This window comes from Chelmon rostratus, chromosome 2 (assembly GCF_017976325.1).
Source record: "Chelmon rostratus isolate fCheRos1 chromosome 2, fCheRos1.pri, whole genome shotgun sequence".
NCBI classification, from domain to species: domain Eukaryota; kingdom Metazoa; phylum Chordata; class Actinopteri; order Chaetodontiformes; family Chaetodontidae; genus Chelmon; species Chelmon rostratus.
The window spans coordinates 1,319,816-1,335,100 of NC_055659.1; the positions used below are offsets into that span (position 1 = coordinate 1,319,816).

The 15,285-nt window shown below is 48.9% G+C and overlaps 1 protein-coding gene across 1 annotated transcript in view; it reads left to right on the plus strand.

Annotated features, from left to right (window-relative positions):
* The first annotated feature begins 2,402 nt into the window (after nucleotides 1–2,402).
* The window catches only part of dag1 (dystroglycan 1), a 44,545-nt gene continuing 31,662 nt past the window's right edge, over nucleotides 2,403–15,285 (plus strand). Inside the window, exon 1 of the mRNA XM_041959008.1 lies at nucleotides 2,403–2,997. The gene's annotated coding sequence lies outside the window, so the exon portion shown is untranslated. The remainder of the gene's footprint in view (nucleotides 2,998–15,285) is intronic.

Consider the following 15,285-nt stretch of genomic DNA (forward strand, 5'->3'; position numbering starts at 1 on the left):
AAAACGATCAATATAACAAGTTTACGTCTTATTCTTGAACTATCAACAGACTTTTAAGGTGAAAAATGTATTCAACAGTGGAGTATTCAAAGAATTCTTACACATCCAGAAGTTATTTCACACTACAATTCATCTTTTATTTATTTTTTTGCACATGGCAAACATGTTTCTGAAACTTTGAAGGCGGGTGCTTCATCATGGTCGATTCAGTTTCTGCAACCAATCCGTTACAACCTCCGTGTCCACCAGAAACCTTCCACTGCAACAGAAATCTGGCCTTTTTAGCCACAAATTGAGGATGAAGTGGTCAATTGTCCAATTGTGGCTTTTTCATTTGTGACATTTAACAAAACAATTTCAATGATCTGACTGGGCTCCGGAGTCATGGAACATTTTTTTCTCCATAATGGGGACAGTGTTTGCTGTCAGTTATAATAACACTCTCAAAGATGGCCTAGTTCTGTGACAAAATACCAACAATTTCAAGTTTCACTCCTCTTCCTCCTCAATCATATCGCTCTGTCCAGATCACTCCTCTTCAGTGGGCTCTTTAATGGCATGACAGAGATTCTGTTCATCGCCAAAACAAACTACATATCTGCCTTCCCCACCAGCTTCAACAATCATCCAGCTCTCTGCTAAGCTCTGCTCTTCTTTCACGTCTCCTCTTTCATATGTGATCATTGAAACGCTGTCGCTTCGCTGTGGTTCACATCCTTACACCCTGTTTGTTTGATCCACGAAGACTCGACTCCCAATTAAACATAAAGGAAATGAAGCAAATTTAATGAGCGGATTCAAGTTTCACATTTCACTCGCTCCTGAATGAGACGTACGTTGCTTGTAAGTGACACCTACGCTCGTCTCGGACAGACGATTTGGTGACAGAACAGAGCTGACTCGAATTAAAGCAGCTCAATAAAGACAGTCAGCTGACACGGGAACAGCGTCTGTACAGAACGAAACATGAAGATCCGCTCTCAGATCATTTGACCTACTTGTTGACAGAAATTGTGAAGATAAAGGTTTCCCCTGCTGTCCACAGCTGAAGTGTCCTTGAGCCAGACGTGCGGTCCCACTGCTGCCGATGCAGGTCGGCACCTGCTGCCGGCAGTGTGTGTTTGTGTGTGTGGCTGAATGCACGGCATTGTAAAGTGCTTGCAGTGCTCTTGGAGTAAAGGCACTATATAAATGCAGTCCACGGGCCATTTACCATCACCCTACTTCACACTCACACTCGTACATATCCGGCCCCTTCTCCAGAGCAGCTGCATGTTCAGTGACTTGCTTGTAGGCACCTACACAGCAACGGGTTTTTCATTCCCTGTTCAGGACCACCAGATTTGGGCCGGCGACCCTCCGTCAGAGCGCTGCGTCTTGACCTGCCCGAGGCTCGGCAAACAGAGCGAAGTCAATGTGGATGACACCGTATGCTGCAAAAAGCATGCCTGGTGACAGTCCCTGGCAAACTCACTACATCAAAATTCAGTTTCTGCTTGTAGCCACCAGCATGAGGTTACAGTTCAGTCCCCCTCCCACTGAAGACAGACAGGCAGCCAATACAAGACCGACAACAAGAGGCTTTTACCACAGACAAAGAGGGATTTTATGAATTCAGAGAACACTTAGTTGAGCTTTTATATCCAATCAAGCCTTATTTCACGCAGTGCTAAAATGTACAAGCACACATAAAACCACTCCAGGTGCTGTCAGAGCGTCCATAAAGTCAATATTAGCAAAGACAGCCGAGTTGGACAAATAAATGAGGCTTTTAGCTTACAAAGATACGTATTTGAAAGGCTGTTTTTTTCTTTTTGGTTGCACAAAATGGAAAAAAAAGCAATTAAGTTACCTTTTTATATTCGGAGAGACATTCATGGAGGACAGGTGTGCTAAACTTTTGGCTGGTTGACGCCAAATATCATGTTTGTCATAATGAGAGCAGCGTTTGTTCAGAGCCTCATCGAACTGAAACCAATGAGAACTTTCTTTATTTCACAGAGAAGAAGACGCCAAACACACACGGTGATCATTCACACCCGGATCAATGGCATCATCATAAGTCCATCGGAGGAGGCGTTGGGTCAACATATTGATTTATTTGCTCGTGATTGCAGCGCGTGCCTTCAGAGACCATTCTGTGGCCTCAGAATGAGTCTGAATATGGTGCAGAGGAGGGGGGACACTGAGACAAAGAGGACACGAGGACAAGAGGAGAAAACAGGAGACAAGAAGGCAAATACGGTGAATGAAAGAGCGGCGGAGGGACGGAAAAAAGCGGAGGGGGAGGCAGTTTGGGGGTGGAGTAATTCAGAGAATGCAAGCACTGCCCTCCCTCCCTCCCTCCCTCTCTCTCTCTCTCTCTCTCTCTCTTCACTCCTCCTCCGGGTGGAAATTCATCCTTCAGGCTCGGTAGCGGACATTTGTGTGGAGGACCGCGGGTGAACGGGACGTGTCCAGTCGTGGAGGTTTGAGGTCCCCCAGCAGCAGCCTCCCCAGCCCGGTTCACGGCTGTCGCGGCCGCCCCCGTGCCTCTGTAGCCCCGCTGGAGAGAAGAGAAACGATGTGATTTCTCTTCTTTATTCTCACCTCTCAGCCCGACATTTCTTCCATTCTTGTTTTTACGCATCACATTTTTGTTCCACTTTCACGTTTTGCTGCTGGTGGAAGTCCGCGCTCTGCTGCGTTTGCTGCTTTTTGCCATTTTTGTTATTTTTCATCGTGAAGTCAGCTTCCACCTTCCGTTGCGAGACTAACTTTGGACCACCGCCGGAGACAGCCTGTCGCCAGCCAGGGGACGGAGGAGATTTGACACCGAGCAGCGAGCCTATATTTGTCCGCTCGACTCTGCGGGAGGAGGAAGGAGGAAAAGCGAGCTCCCCTGTCGCCACCTCCGCCTCCAGTCTCCGTTTCCATCGCGCGGAAGGAGCAGAAGAAGAAGGAGGAGGATTTAGCCTGGAGAACGGGAAGGGATATAAACCCGGAGCAGCTCTGACGGTCAGTGGGCTCTTTCTTTGGTGTCAGTTTGCTGAATGTGTGGCTTGAACGTTTCTTTGTGGGCTCGGACAGATTCATGGAGAGCCAATAAAACGATTCCAGACAGCGCAGCTCTCAACTATTTTACACGTTTACTGTAGAAATATGACCGAGGCGTCGGAGCAGCGTGAATCCGCTGCGTTCGGAACACATCCGGGTCCGCTGGGGGGGCGCAGCTCTGTGCTCCAGGATATTTTTAGGCTATCGCTGTGTTATTAGCTGGATTGCTGGGCTACTTATCCCAGCTACCGCTTTCACCAGCCGCTCTCCGCCCTGCTCCCTCTTCCTCGCCTCCTTTCCTTCTCTCCTCCTGTCCTTCCTAGCCGCCCTCGGCGCGCGGCGTTTGGACAGCTGAAGTTGCCTGAAGCCCACCGGGCTCATTCCTCTGGCTCCAAACCCGAACAGGTGCATTTTAAAGCCAGGCCAGGGCAGGCTATAGTCCAAGAGGGCTGGGGGAGAGAAGGGCCTCTTTATAATTTGGGCTGACTGTATTTCATCGGGCTCTCTGGGTTATTTTTGGGCGTCCTGTGGAGGGACGGTGTCCCCTGACACTTGACGTCCGTGTAATGTGCGCTCGCGGTGAGTTAGTGACCTCATTGTTCTTCATACTATCCTCCGTCTCCTCTCGTGTTACTCGTGCTGTTGCGTGTATGCCCGTGCGCGTGCTCTCGCGCGCCAGTGGGAGTGGAAGTTGGTTACGGTGTCTCGGATGGATGGACCGTGTCGGGGGGGTCGTGAACGCACGGTTCATTACGGGCGCTGCGGGCCGGTAACGAGCCTGTTAAAAACGAGAAGGCGCGCGCTGCCTCGGTGCCGCGAGCCGCTCCGGAGGTGAAGTCAGCGCGCACCGGAGGAGGTTCGCCCACCTGGTCGTGATTCCGCTCACGTCTGCTTTGCCATGGAGACGTTTGACAGCCTGCCGCGGTCTGGGTATGTCTCCTTTGACCGAGGGACAAGACAAAGAGGAGGGGGGGGGGGGGTGCTGTGTGAAAGGCAGAGGATGAAGCCCCAGAGAGAAAGCTGAGTAAGGCTGTTTATTGAGTGTTTGGAGTCTGAGGACACTCACATTAAATGAAGACGTCCTCCTCAGCTGTGGCCCTCTGAGGCCTTCTCATGATGTCTCACTGGAACCAGTTTGGTGCTGGGGTGTGAGGTTTTCCATCAGGCAGCCAGAGGCTGACAGAGGTGCAGCCTGACCTTTGAGGGCCTGGTTGCGTTCGCTTCATGTCTGGCGTGTCTGTGTGCTGCAGCAGACGTTCCCCACGTTTTAAACACGTCTTCTCCGGTGGCGTGTTTTAGCTGCCTGTGTTTTCATGTCAATTGATTGTTAAGAAATGCTCAGCTGCTCCATCCCACAGGCCCTAAATGACTTAAAGGACTCGACTGTTTGGTGATGGGCAATTTGGAGGGTTTCAGTGGTCCCGTGGGTGCCTTTATTCTCAGTCTGAAGCCTACAGAGGAGGCCTGGAGGTCCACCTACTTTCCTGCTACTCCCAGTGGATTTAAATAAACGCTTCCTCGGTGCACCACCCTGGATCCTCTTCCAGTCTGTTGTTCAGCTCTGCTCTTTTCTCTTCTGCTCAGTCCTTGGTGACAGAAATCAGCCAGACCTGCAGCTGAGCACACTCGCTCGTATGTGTGTGTAAACAGGCGTCATGTTGGTAGGACTGGTGTGGTTTGTAGACAAGCTGTCTTTAATCCTCCACACAGAGAACAGTGTTTGTTTCCCTCCGAGCGGCAGGAACCACCTCACTGATGGTGATGATGTGTGTGTGTGTGTGTGTGTGTGTTTGTTTCAGCACCATGCTGTTAATTTGTTCACTTAGGTGTGTGTCTCCTGTGTGTGCACCACATGGTGAGGACGAGTTTAGGGACGAGCGTGTTCGTGCATGAGTTCTAGTGTTGGTGAGCCCAACTATCACTGTCAAAGTTCCCCAAAGCGAGCCACATAGACCCCCCCCCCCCGATGATGGGCCGTCACCGCTGCCCTCTGCGACGCTCACATGTTAAAGTGTGTGAGCACAAAGCCGGGTCTCGCTGGAAAAGGCCACACATGTTCAGTCGACTCTCCCCGGATAAAAAAAAGGATTAAAAAACAGATTAGTGTCCCAGGCAGTCGCAGTAAATAACCTCATCTTGTCTTTTTTTGATGAGGAGCTGAGGACACACACACACACACACACACACACACACAGGAATCACCTGTTTGTGTATTTGACAGGATTTCTATGTGCGTCACCTCATCAACCTGCAGCGTAGAAGAACTGTAATCACAAAGTGGTGAGAAATAGAAAGTGTGTGTGTGTGCGTGTGTGTGTGTGCGTGTGCGTGTGAGTGTGAGTGTGAGTGTGTGTGTGTGTGTTCTTTCATAATATTTTCAGCCATTTTCACAGAGTGGACCTCTGTGTCAGCCTTGAAGGGTTAAGTAAACGGTGTGTGTGTGTGTGTGTGTGTGTGTGTGTGTGTGTGTGTGTGTGTGTGTGTGTGTGTGTGTGTGTTCTGTGCTTGCTGGTGTTTGTGTGTCAGAGTCAAGCTCTCCACTGAAAGGCTCCTCAGTCTTCAGTCTCTAGACGTGATTCTTAACAGGTTTAAATTACCTCCAGAAGGCAGCAGAGCTGTTGCTGCGACCATCTTTTCAAGGTGATGATCAGCTTAACGGGTATCGAGCGCCGCTGCACGAGGTGCAGCAGACGCCGTGTGCTCGGCCTGCCGTGCGTCGGACGAGAAAAACAAAGTCAGTGGCTCCGTTTTGTGGTTTTGCGAGGAAACCCTGGAACGCCGCTCTGGTTTTTCACCTAATCGTTGGCGTGCTGAAAAGCTTCTGACCCGAGGCGGCCCGGAGAAGCCCGCCACAGACCTGCTGCAGAGCTTCAAACAACCGCTGTCATGTGTGGAGACGGTAAAGGCTAATGCTCGTTACTTCTGAACCACCGACTCCAGGAAGTACGTGTTGCAGTTCAGAATGAAGATGTTGGACTTTCACTCTGCTAACGTGGCTGCTTTTCCTCTTCCTCATCTTGGAAACTCGTGTTTTTTTGTTGTTCTTTTTTAATCCAACAGCAGCTTTGGTTTTATCCCGCTTCCATCTTCAGCAGCAGCAGATTGGAGTCAAACACATTCCCCAGACACACTCCTCCTCCTCCCCCCCCTCCTCCGCCCCTCTCAGGGTGTTTCTTCTGTCTACGTCTGAGCTACTCCCCATTCCAGAAATCAATATCATCCAAAATAGGATTGAGTCCGTCTGTTATGAAACGCCTTGTGTATCCTCCACATGATAAGTCTAATCTTCGGCTCACTGCTTCTCAAACTTTGGTACGAGTCTTCTTCCAGCGCAGAGATCAGGACAGTTTTTTCTTCTTCTTTCCTATTTCAAAAGCTTTTGCAGGAAGGTAAAACATGTCTGCATGTTGTGGAGTAAACCTACTTTATCACGTTGGGAGATGAGATTTGGATCCTTCGGGCACTTTCTCTCTCTGCCTCCGTCAGGCCTTCTGGGCTAAAATAGGGGCTGAGGCATCCACAGAGTTTGTCTGCCTACAGTTGGCTACGATTCTGTCGCTGTGAGTCATGCTCTCGCCGTGACTGGAACACCACTTGTCGATGCACATACGGCACATTTGTCAGAACTCGAAAATAAAACGGTCATAAGATGTTTGAAGAGCCTCGCGGGCTTTAAAAGGTGTGGGCCTGGGCCGGTCCTGGTGCTATTCTTAGACTGAAATAACAACAGGAAAAAACACCGGGCTTCGGTTGATGACACGTCGATTCAGAGGGTCTGCGTGGGTAAACTGGGACAAAGCTGTTGGTCTTTTTGCTGTTGTCGTGGTTCCAATATGCTTTAAAATAGAGGCCAATGAAGCTGTGTGAGCAAACAGACACTCTTCATCCGTAATGTTCTGCAGATGAATCAAAGCTGCTTCAGAGCTTTCACTCTGACGGCTCAACGTTTGGCTGTGCTGCTTTCTTTTGATCGTGACCTACAGTAGCTCCTGTCACGAGCTGTAACTCTCTCTGAGACGTTTCCTGTGCGTTACAGCGTCAGTGCAGAGCCCGTCAGTGTGCAGGAGCCTCCGTCGTCCCTGCAGAAGAGTCTCCAGCTGCTGTCTTCACTCAGCAAACGGTGCTGTGGAGTCAGCATGTTAAATGACACCAATCAGAGGCAACGGAAGAAAGGCGCTGTGTTTTAGTTCTGGATGTGCAGGCGGTTTGCACAAAATCCTTCGTAAAGGATCTATCTGGAGAGTTTACACGGGACAATCCTCATGGTTGATTTAAGCCAGAGTGGTGAATTTTGTGCCACGTCACTGTTTATAAAAGTACACAGCCATCAGAGTTAATTCAACACTTTTAGCTTTGAACAGAGGCCTGAGGCCACATCAATCCTGTGAGCGAATGAACGAGACTCCGATCAACACCCGTCAACTTTAAATAACCGTCAGAGAACTGTCACTCTCGTCACTGCTGGGAAATGTTCAGAGGAAGTCGTTTGAGATAGAATACATTTCTCACTGTAGATGTGCTGCTTTATGAAATCATCATCACACTGAAGATGATCAAAAAGAGTCGATCGTGATTCCAGTAAATTACGGCGACAGAGGGAGCTCGCTGCAGGAGTGGCGCAGGGCGGCGGGGACTGACGGACAGGCAGCAGCTGTAATGACAGACCTCCTCATGGCCTGTATTTTCCTTCCACAGGGAGCTCAGCTGTGTGTGAAGTGCGCTTGAACTGGGTCGTATTCTTACGGTGACTCATAACGCCACCCAGCAACGGGAAAATCCTCCCGTCTGTCAGCGCTCCTACACGACCAAAACTTGAAAGCTGTTTTTAGTTCCTGATTGACCAAACCCCACAATAAGAGTCTGCGCGCCGTGTCGTCAGCGCGTCCTCGGATTTGCCTATTTTGCGATGTGAGTAATTTGCTGGCAGCCGTAGACGCCGAACGCGCAGGTTGAGACGGTGTGGGAAATTTATTTATTTATTTAAATCTCGAGCTGTGAGCACGAGGGAGCGTGACAACATTTGTGCCGTGTGTGTGTGTGTGTGTGTAGCTGTTAGCTATCACAGCGTTGCTCCTAGCGGCAGTTTCCCGTATAATTGCAGCTGACAGAGCTGTGTGCTGCTGCAGAGGGAGATGGCGCAGCAAGCCGGCTGGACCATTATGAGTGATCAGTGCAGCTAACTGCTCAGGCCTGTGTGTCGCTGATATAGAGGCCGTTTTAGTGCCGGAGCTCAGGAGGGGGGTGTGGGGATGTGGGGGGTTGTTGCTGTTGTGATGCACAGTGATGTCTCAGCTCCATATTTGCTCAACTGTCGAATGTTTCCATAATATCTTGACTCGACTCTTTTTTTATTCACATCCTCCACTGAGTTCCCAGAATTCCTGTTTCTTCTCTTTGCTCCTCGTCACTGTGTGTGTGTGTGTGTGTGTGTGTGTGTGTGTGTGTGTGTGTGGCAGTGCAGTCATTAGTTCTGGGGCATTAACTGCTTATCAGTGGACAGTTTTATTAGCCCCCTTGTTTTGGCTGGTTAGCCTTCTGGACATGGAGCCAAATGGCGCTCTGAGTTGCCCGGTCAACCATGGAGGAATTTCATTGCCACGCCAGAACTCTTAACGCCGTGAGAAGACCTAATTGTGATTCGACTTCACTACCAACGCAGCAGCCACATGCTGCGACGTTGAGATAAAACCTCAGTCTGAACTAAAGTCTACATATAAAATGACAAACTGAGCTGGAAGCCTGAAACGCCTCAGTGTTGTTCTGCTCTGCTGGACTCGGCGTCTCCAAATGGCAAACCATTTGGGTTTGTCCAATCAGACAAACAGTCCCACATCATGAAAAAACAGCGACCTTTGTGTGCGACATGTCCGGCAGCAGCGGCAGTAAAGGAAATCTCGAGTTTCCTTGTAATGATGTCTGTTTAGCTCTTCTTAAGCTCTGAAACAGGCCCACATGTAGAGGCGTGTTGCTCGGTCATCCATGAAGGAATCCTGCTTCACCACAGCAGCCAGAGCCGCCAGAGAATGTCACCGCCTGCCGGTGCGGTAACCATGGAGACCCGCCTGGTTCGCTGAATGGGGGTGGTGCGTCTTTTAACAAGCTGAGTAGTTATGTTCATTCAAACCAAGACGAAGCGCAGACACTCACAAATATTTGAATGTTTCAGTTTCTTGGCTTGAAGTTGGTGAGACGCGGTAGAATAAAACGCTGAGTGCTTGTTTTGGCTCATCCCGCATGAGCTGTTAACACCGAGAACATTAAAGATGAAGGAGAAAGCTCCTCTGACACACGGCGTTGCTGCTTTGGAGACTATTTGCATGCTTTGTTATGAAAATTTAATAACTGCAGAGTAACTCAAAGACGTGGAAGAAGGAATGACACTTCAGACCGAAACAAACCTGGAGGACGTTGTTTCATCTGTTTGTTTCACCGTGTGTGTGTGTGTGTGTGTGTGTGTGGACTCAGGCAAACAGCTTGGCCCCTCCACCTGGCCGGGAGCCTTAAAGCGTTGGTGGGAGGTAAATACAGCAGGCCGAGGAAATGAGACCTGAGAGAAGCTGACATGTTAAATCTAACAGTCAAACACAGCCAGGTCGACTTCACACCAGCGTGTGTGTGTGTGTGTGTGTGTGTGTGTGTGTGTGTGTGTGTGTTCACTGGGTTGGATTCTCAATAGATGACACTGTTGCTGGTGTGGAGTCAAACACACACAGAGTCACACACTCGCACAAGCAGGGCCATACATATGTAGCGGTGCACGTCAACACACACACACACACACACACACTCCCACTGCACAGCCTGACACACACAGCGGCGAGGCTTCAGGTTACTCACCTTCTACAAGTTAGGACGAGTCAACAGGTTTTCACATTCCAGCAACAGAAAGAGGAAACAGTTTTCACTGGAGAAACACATTTTAAGTAAAACCAGTCTGAAGTCGGAGAATCAGGATCAACCAACAGTCCAAAACCCAAAGTTACAATCGAGAGCGTTTCAGGAGTTTTTCATTTAAAGGATTACTTTGGTTTTTTACAACCTGGACCTTATTTCTAGCATTAAATACGACCATTTACTCCCCCAGACAACTTTGGTGGCATTTGGAGTCGTTTTGAAGAAATTAGCCCCAGAGGATCGGCGCGTATATCCGTATAATGCGAGTACTCGGGGCATCCATGCGCAGCCTCTATATAACGCATAATCTGCAGAAACTTGTTCATATTCCAATATTTAGTTCTGATATGCTGGTGCTATTCCCCTCTGAGCCCGTGGGGGCATGTTATCAACATCCGGCGTCTCTAGGCAACTACCTCTGACGTGGATGATGTCATTACCGAACGCCGGGCGCTGCGAGCAGCCAGCCACAACACGGCTGACTCTGCGGCGGTCAGCTACGAATACGCAATAACGAACCATAGCTGTGCCAAACTACAGCTAAACTAGCCGACCGCCGGCTCAGAGGGGAATAGCACCAGCATATCAGAACTAAATATTGGAATATGAACGAGTTTCGCCGCAGATTATGCGTTATATAGAGGCTGCGCATGGATGCCCCGAGTACTCGCATTATACGGATATACGCGCCGCTCCTCTGGGGCTAATTTCTTCAAAACGACTCCAAATGCCACCAAAGTTGTCTGGGTGAGTAAATGGTCGTATTTAATGCTACAAATAAGGTCCAGGTTGTAAAAAACGAAAGTTATCCTTTAAAAAACAATTAATTGATTAAGCAATTAATCATTGGATTGTGTAAAGTTACTGTTCTGTTCCTCATTGGACGACAGTTTAAGTGTGTGAAGCTGCAACGAGTCAGTTCATCAAATGTCAGAAAAATCAAAAAACTAATATGAATATCTGACCAGCAGCCTCAAACCCAACAGATTTAATTTATAACGGCATTAAGAGAGAGACAAGCAGCAGTTCTCCACATCAGAGTCAGCTGAAAGCAGTGAGCTGTGGAATCTGCACAGCTGTTCACAGATTTCTTATACGATCAATCAGCTATCAATAATATTGACCGGCCTAATCGTTTTAACGCTCTAAGTGATAAAATGACTTGATTACCAGATTACTGTGTGAGTGTTTATTGATCCTCATATAATGTGTGTTTGTATTTCCTGAATCGATGGACTGAAGCGATGCTGAGGTGTGACGGAGGCACATCCAGCTCTAAACTTAGAAAAACAAAGTTTCCTGCGAACGCGCGGCAGACGAGCAGCACGCAGGCGGAGGGAAGCGCTCAAACTTTGACGCGCGCCGGTGAAGGAGCACTTCAGCCGCCGCCGTCGACGCACCAGGAAGTAAACACCCGGCGAGATGTGTCACGGGCCGTGAAAGCTCCGCTCCGAGCCCATTTGCAAATTTGTGTCGGATCAGGATGTCATGAGTCACCCATTCATCCGGTTATTCACCCACCCATTTATCCCTCTATTCATCCACCCACCCATCTATCCACACACTCATCCACCCATCAAGTCATTTATTCACCCCCCCCCATTCATCCGTCAATCTATCCTTTATGATGGGCAGTCATTCAAAGGGACGAGAGCTGTCGCCTGCCAATGTGCTCTGATGATTCACGTCCTGGAGGCGCCATAGTGTGTGTGTGTGTGTGTGTGGAGGGTGGGGGGACAGGATGTAGTAGTTGTGGGATGTCTTGATTGATAGGACTGGAGACTGCAGAAATACACAGAGACGGAGGAGAAAGAGGGGAGGCGGGTGAGACGGGGTTAATAGAAAGCGAGGGAGTGAGCGCAACAGAGAAAATGAGCAGAGAGTGGGGGGGGCACGCTGACAGCAGGAAGCTGGGCAGAGGAGGACAGGTGAGAAATGGAGCGACAGCAGTTTGCTGGTCCTCGGCGTCCTTCAGGTGTTTACTTTGACCTGCATTTGCAGCTCTGGACCTCAGGGGGTGGGGGTGAGGGGGGGTGGGAGGGGTGTGTGGGGGGGTATTGTTTACATAGTTGCCGCTTCAAAGAGCATTACAATTTAATAAAGCGATAATCTTCAAGGGCAAACGGGCTGTGATGCAGCCGGAGCCACACACCCGAATCCCTGCTGTTCACAGTCCAGCAGCAGGTCCAGAGTCCTGTCGAGACCTCGTATCTCCCTCAGCTGAAGTCTGTCTATCAAAAATAAGCATCATCTGAACACCTGAAGTCTATTATTAGGCTTTAAGAAGAATCTTTAACTCTTCCTGCTGCAACCTTTCCTCCAGGTTCTCACATTGAAGGCAGATCGTCCCGTTAGCAGCAGCTGGACGTGCTGATGATACGAGGCTTCACCGGAGACTGGACGAGTTACCTTTTATTCATTAGGCTTGATTTTCTTTCGGGGTTTGTTGTTCTCGTTGTAGCAGCTGTCAGTTACTGCTGCCGCTGATGTGTTGGATCATTCAGAGCTGCAGATTCACGTCCCGGCAGCGTCTCCGGCTACGCAAACTGAACTCTACTGACAACAGTTTATTCCTCTTTACGAGTCAAACAGGAAGACGTTTGGTTTTATTCCAGATGTTTTCGACCTGCAGCTGCAGTTCAGTGAATGGTCGGTTTACTCTGTGTGCAGATGTTTAGATGCTCGTTGACTCTTGTTTCGTACTTTAACATGTTGTTGACCAGCTACAGATTTAATTCATCTGTAGTTTAACCTTTTTTGTCCATGATCACATTTGAATGTTTGCTCGTGTGCCTCAGATTCCTCCTTCAGGCATGAATGAAGCATTTTGAATTGACCTGCACAGACCTGAGAACAGTGTGTGTATTCTTGTGTGTGTATTCTTAAAAAAACGAGTTTTATAATCTATGATTTGTCTTTTGCAAAGTTCAGACTTGTTTCACTCACTGAAGCGCAGTCACAGTGTGATGGTTACAGAATAAGAGATTTGGACTCTGTCGAGTTCCGCTGTAAGAATGTTGAAGTCATCGAGGAAACGTGAATTTGTTGAGAATGACCACAGGGGAGGGGCCTGCAGAGGTCTTTCATGGGGGGTGCATGTTCTCTGAAATTTACACAAAGAGAGAGCATGCAGTTCAGGGCTGCTCTCCCATTAAATATGAATGTGCTTTAAGTGAATTTACAACAAATTCTAACAGCAGAAACAGCAGAAATTTGGTCAATAAAAGCACAAAAATAGAAAAGCACGTTCATACGCTGCAGGATGAGTTATGCTTTCGCATCACAGAAAAATGAAAGAGCGAGAAGAAAAGCAGCCAAAGGCGCTCTGCCGTCATCTGCTCTGTGTTTAAGTCCTGAGACATCAGGTGGATCTGCTGCAGAGCCACAGCTTCTCTTGAAGTTCACCTCAAACCAGGTGTTTGGCCTCTGCAGAGCGGGGCCTGTAATCAGCCGAGCTCGGCAGGAATGATGTGAATTCTGTCTGAAACCCTCACAGCCTCGTGGTTTCTGGGCTCTCTTCAGGGCGTGGCGTCATTCTGTTTGTCTCTGAAATATAATTCACGTAGCAGCCGTGCAGGCATCGATAGACGCTGTCAGTTTTGATTTGAGCAGCAGATCTAATGTTGTCGCCCGCTGATTCTTTTCATCCCTCTGTGCAGAATTGAAATATTTCATGGAGACGCAGACAGAGAGAAAAGTCTTCTTTGAAGTCCGGTAATTCATCCACAGCGTCCTCCCTCCGCTTCGTTGTTATTCTGAGACGCTAGCAGATTCAGCAGCATGGCCAATACGTTCATTGTTTGCAGCGTGCTATCGGGAGGTACAGGACTGCACTTTAAATGACTGTCACCCACTTACCCGAGAGAGCGAGGGAGAGGGGGGCGGCAGAGAGGGAGTCATCGGGGCGGGCGGCGTGGAGGAGACGGAGCGAGCGAGCTATCGCGCCGCGCAGCAGTGTGTCCCCCCCGACACGAGGCGGACTGTGTGTTTGTGCGTGTTCGGTGCACATGCGTTGTTATCCTGAGGCCTGCAGGACGTCTCTGGGTGCTTTGAATCCCTCAGCTCCTCTCTGCACATTAACTGGAAACACCGACACCTCCCTCTCGCTGCTTCGCTCTCGCTCGTCTCTGACTGTCTCTGCTCTGCTTTTAGCTGCTGTTTGACTCATGTCCTCTGCCTCTGCTGGCAGGAAGCACTATTTCCTCCCCACCTATATGCATCATCCGCTCACGTAGCTCCTTTCAGCCTCTCTTGGACGTCAGTCGGTTGGTCGTTCCGTTTCGGTCTGCGCTGAAATACTTACTGCCCAGTGTTTTATCCACACAGGATTTATTGTTGTAGCGCCACCCTCAGGTCGACAGCCTTCTTCTGTCTCACAGCTGTTGGGTGGATTGTCATGAAGTCTTGTGCAGATAGTCGAGGTTTACAGAGGATGTTGTTTCCTGAAGTGGCATCAAAATTTCACTTTGCCACTTTGGTTTTGACCAGATTGTTTCTTTACATTTTTATCGTTGTTTTTTTTATACTTTGTGTTTAGAGCTAACTGTTAAATGGCAGCATGCTAACTACAAATGTCTGCAGACGGCGATATGGATGTGTGGGAGTTAAAGAAATCTGATAACTATATATCGCCTGATATTTTTTTTACATGAGCACATGACATAAACAGTCTTGAATTTTATCCCTTAGATTTGTTTTGTTTTTTTAGAAATGAGACTTTTTAGAGTGTTCAGTCAACTTGTCAGCGCTCTCTTGTGGACAAACTGTATAATGACGACACTGTTTCTCAGTGACCTCAAACTCATTTCTTCACTGCAGTTTCTTGTTGCCTGTCGGCTGACACGTCCACGTGTACACACAAATATACACATTTATACGCATGTGCATGTACTTCCTAACGGCTTCACTCGCTCTAAGTCTGAAGTAAAAAATGAAGCTCGCTGAATTTCCTCCAGATCGGCAACGAGTCAAATGTAAATCGTGTGATGCTGCTCTTCAGTTTGTTAACACTGTGCTGCACCACGTTAGAACGAGCAGCCGTCGGCCATGTTGGACGGTCGGGGGAGAAAGTGTGATGCTGGCGGGCCTGAGACCATCACCCAGCCCGTGTCCTGAATGACTGAGGGCGAAGGACTCGGAGCGAGGGTGGGACCTCGCCTTTCTTTCACATCTTTCCTTCTTGCTGTCTTTCTTAAACCTCTCGTCCATGTCCCCCCCGCACTTATCCTTCCCCCATCCTCGACTCTGCCTGACTGCCCAATGATAGTGTTGATTGAATATAGATGAACCTTCAGCATCGCCGGATATTCAGGGTCAAGCTTTCCACCTTTCCATCACTGAGACGCCCCCCCTCTC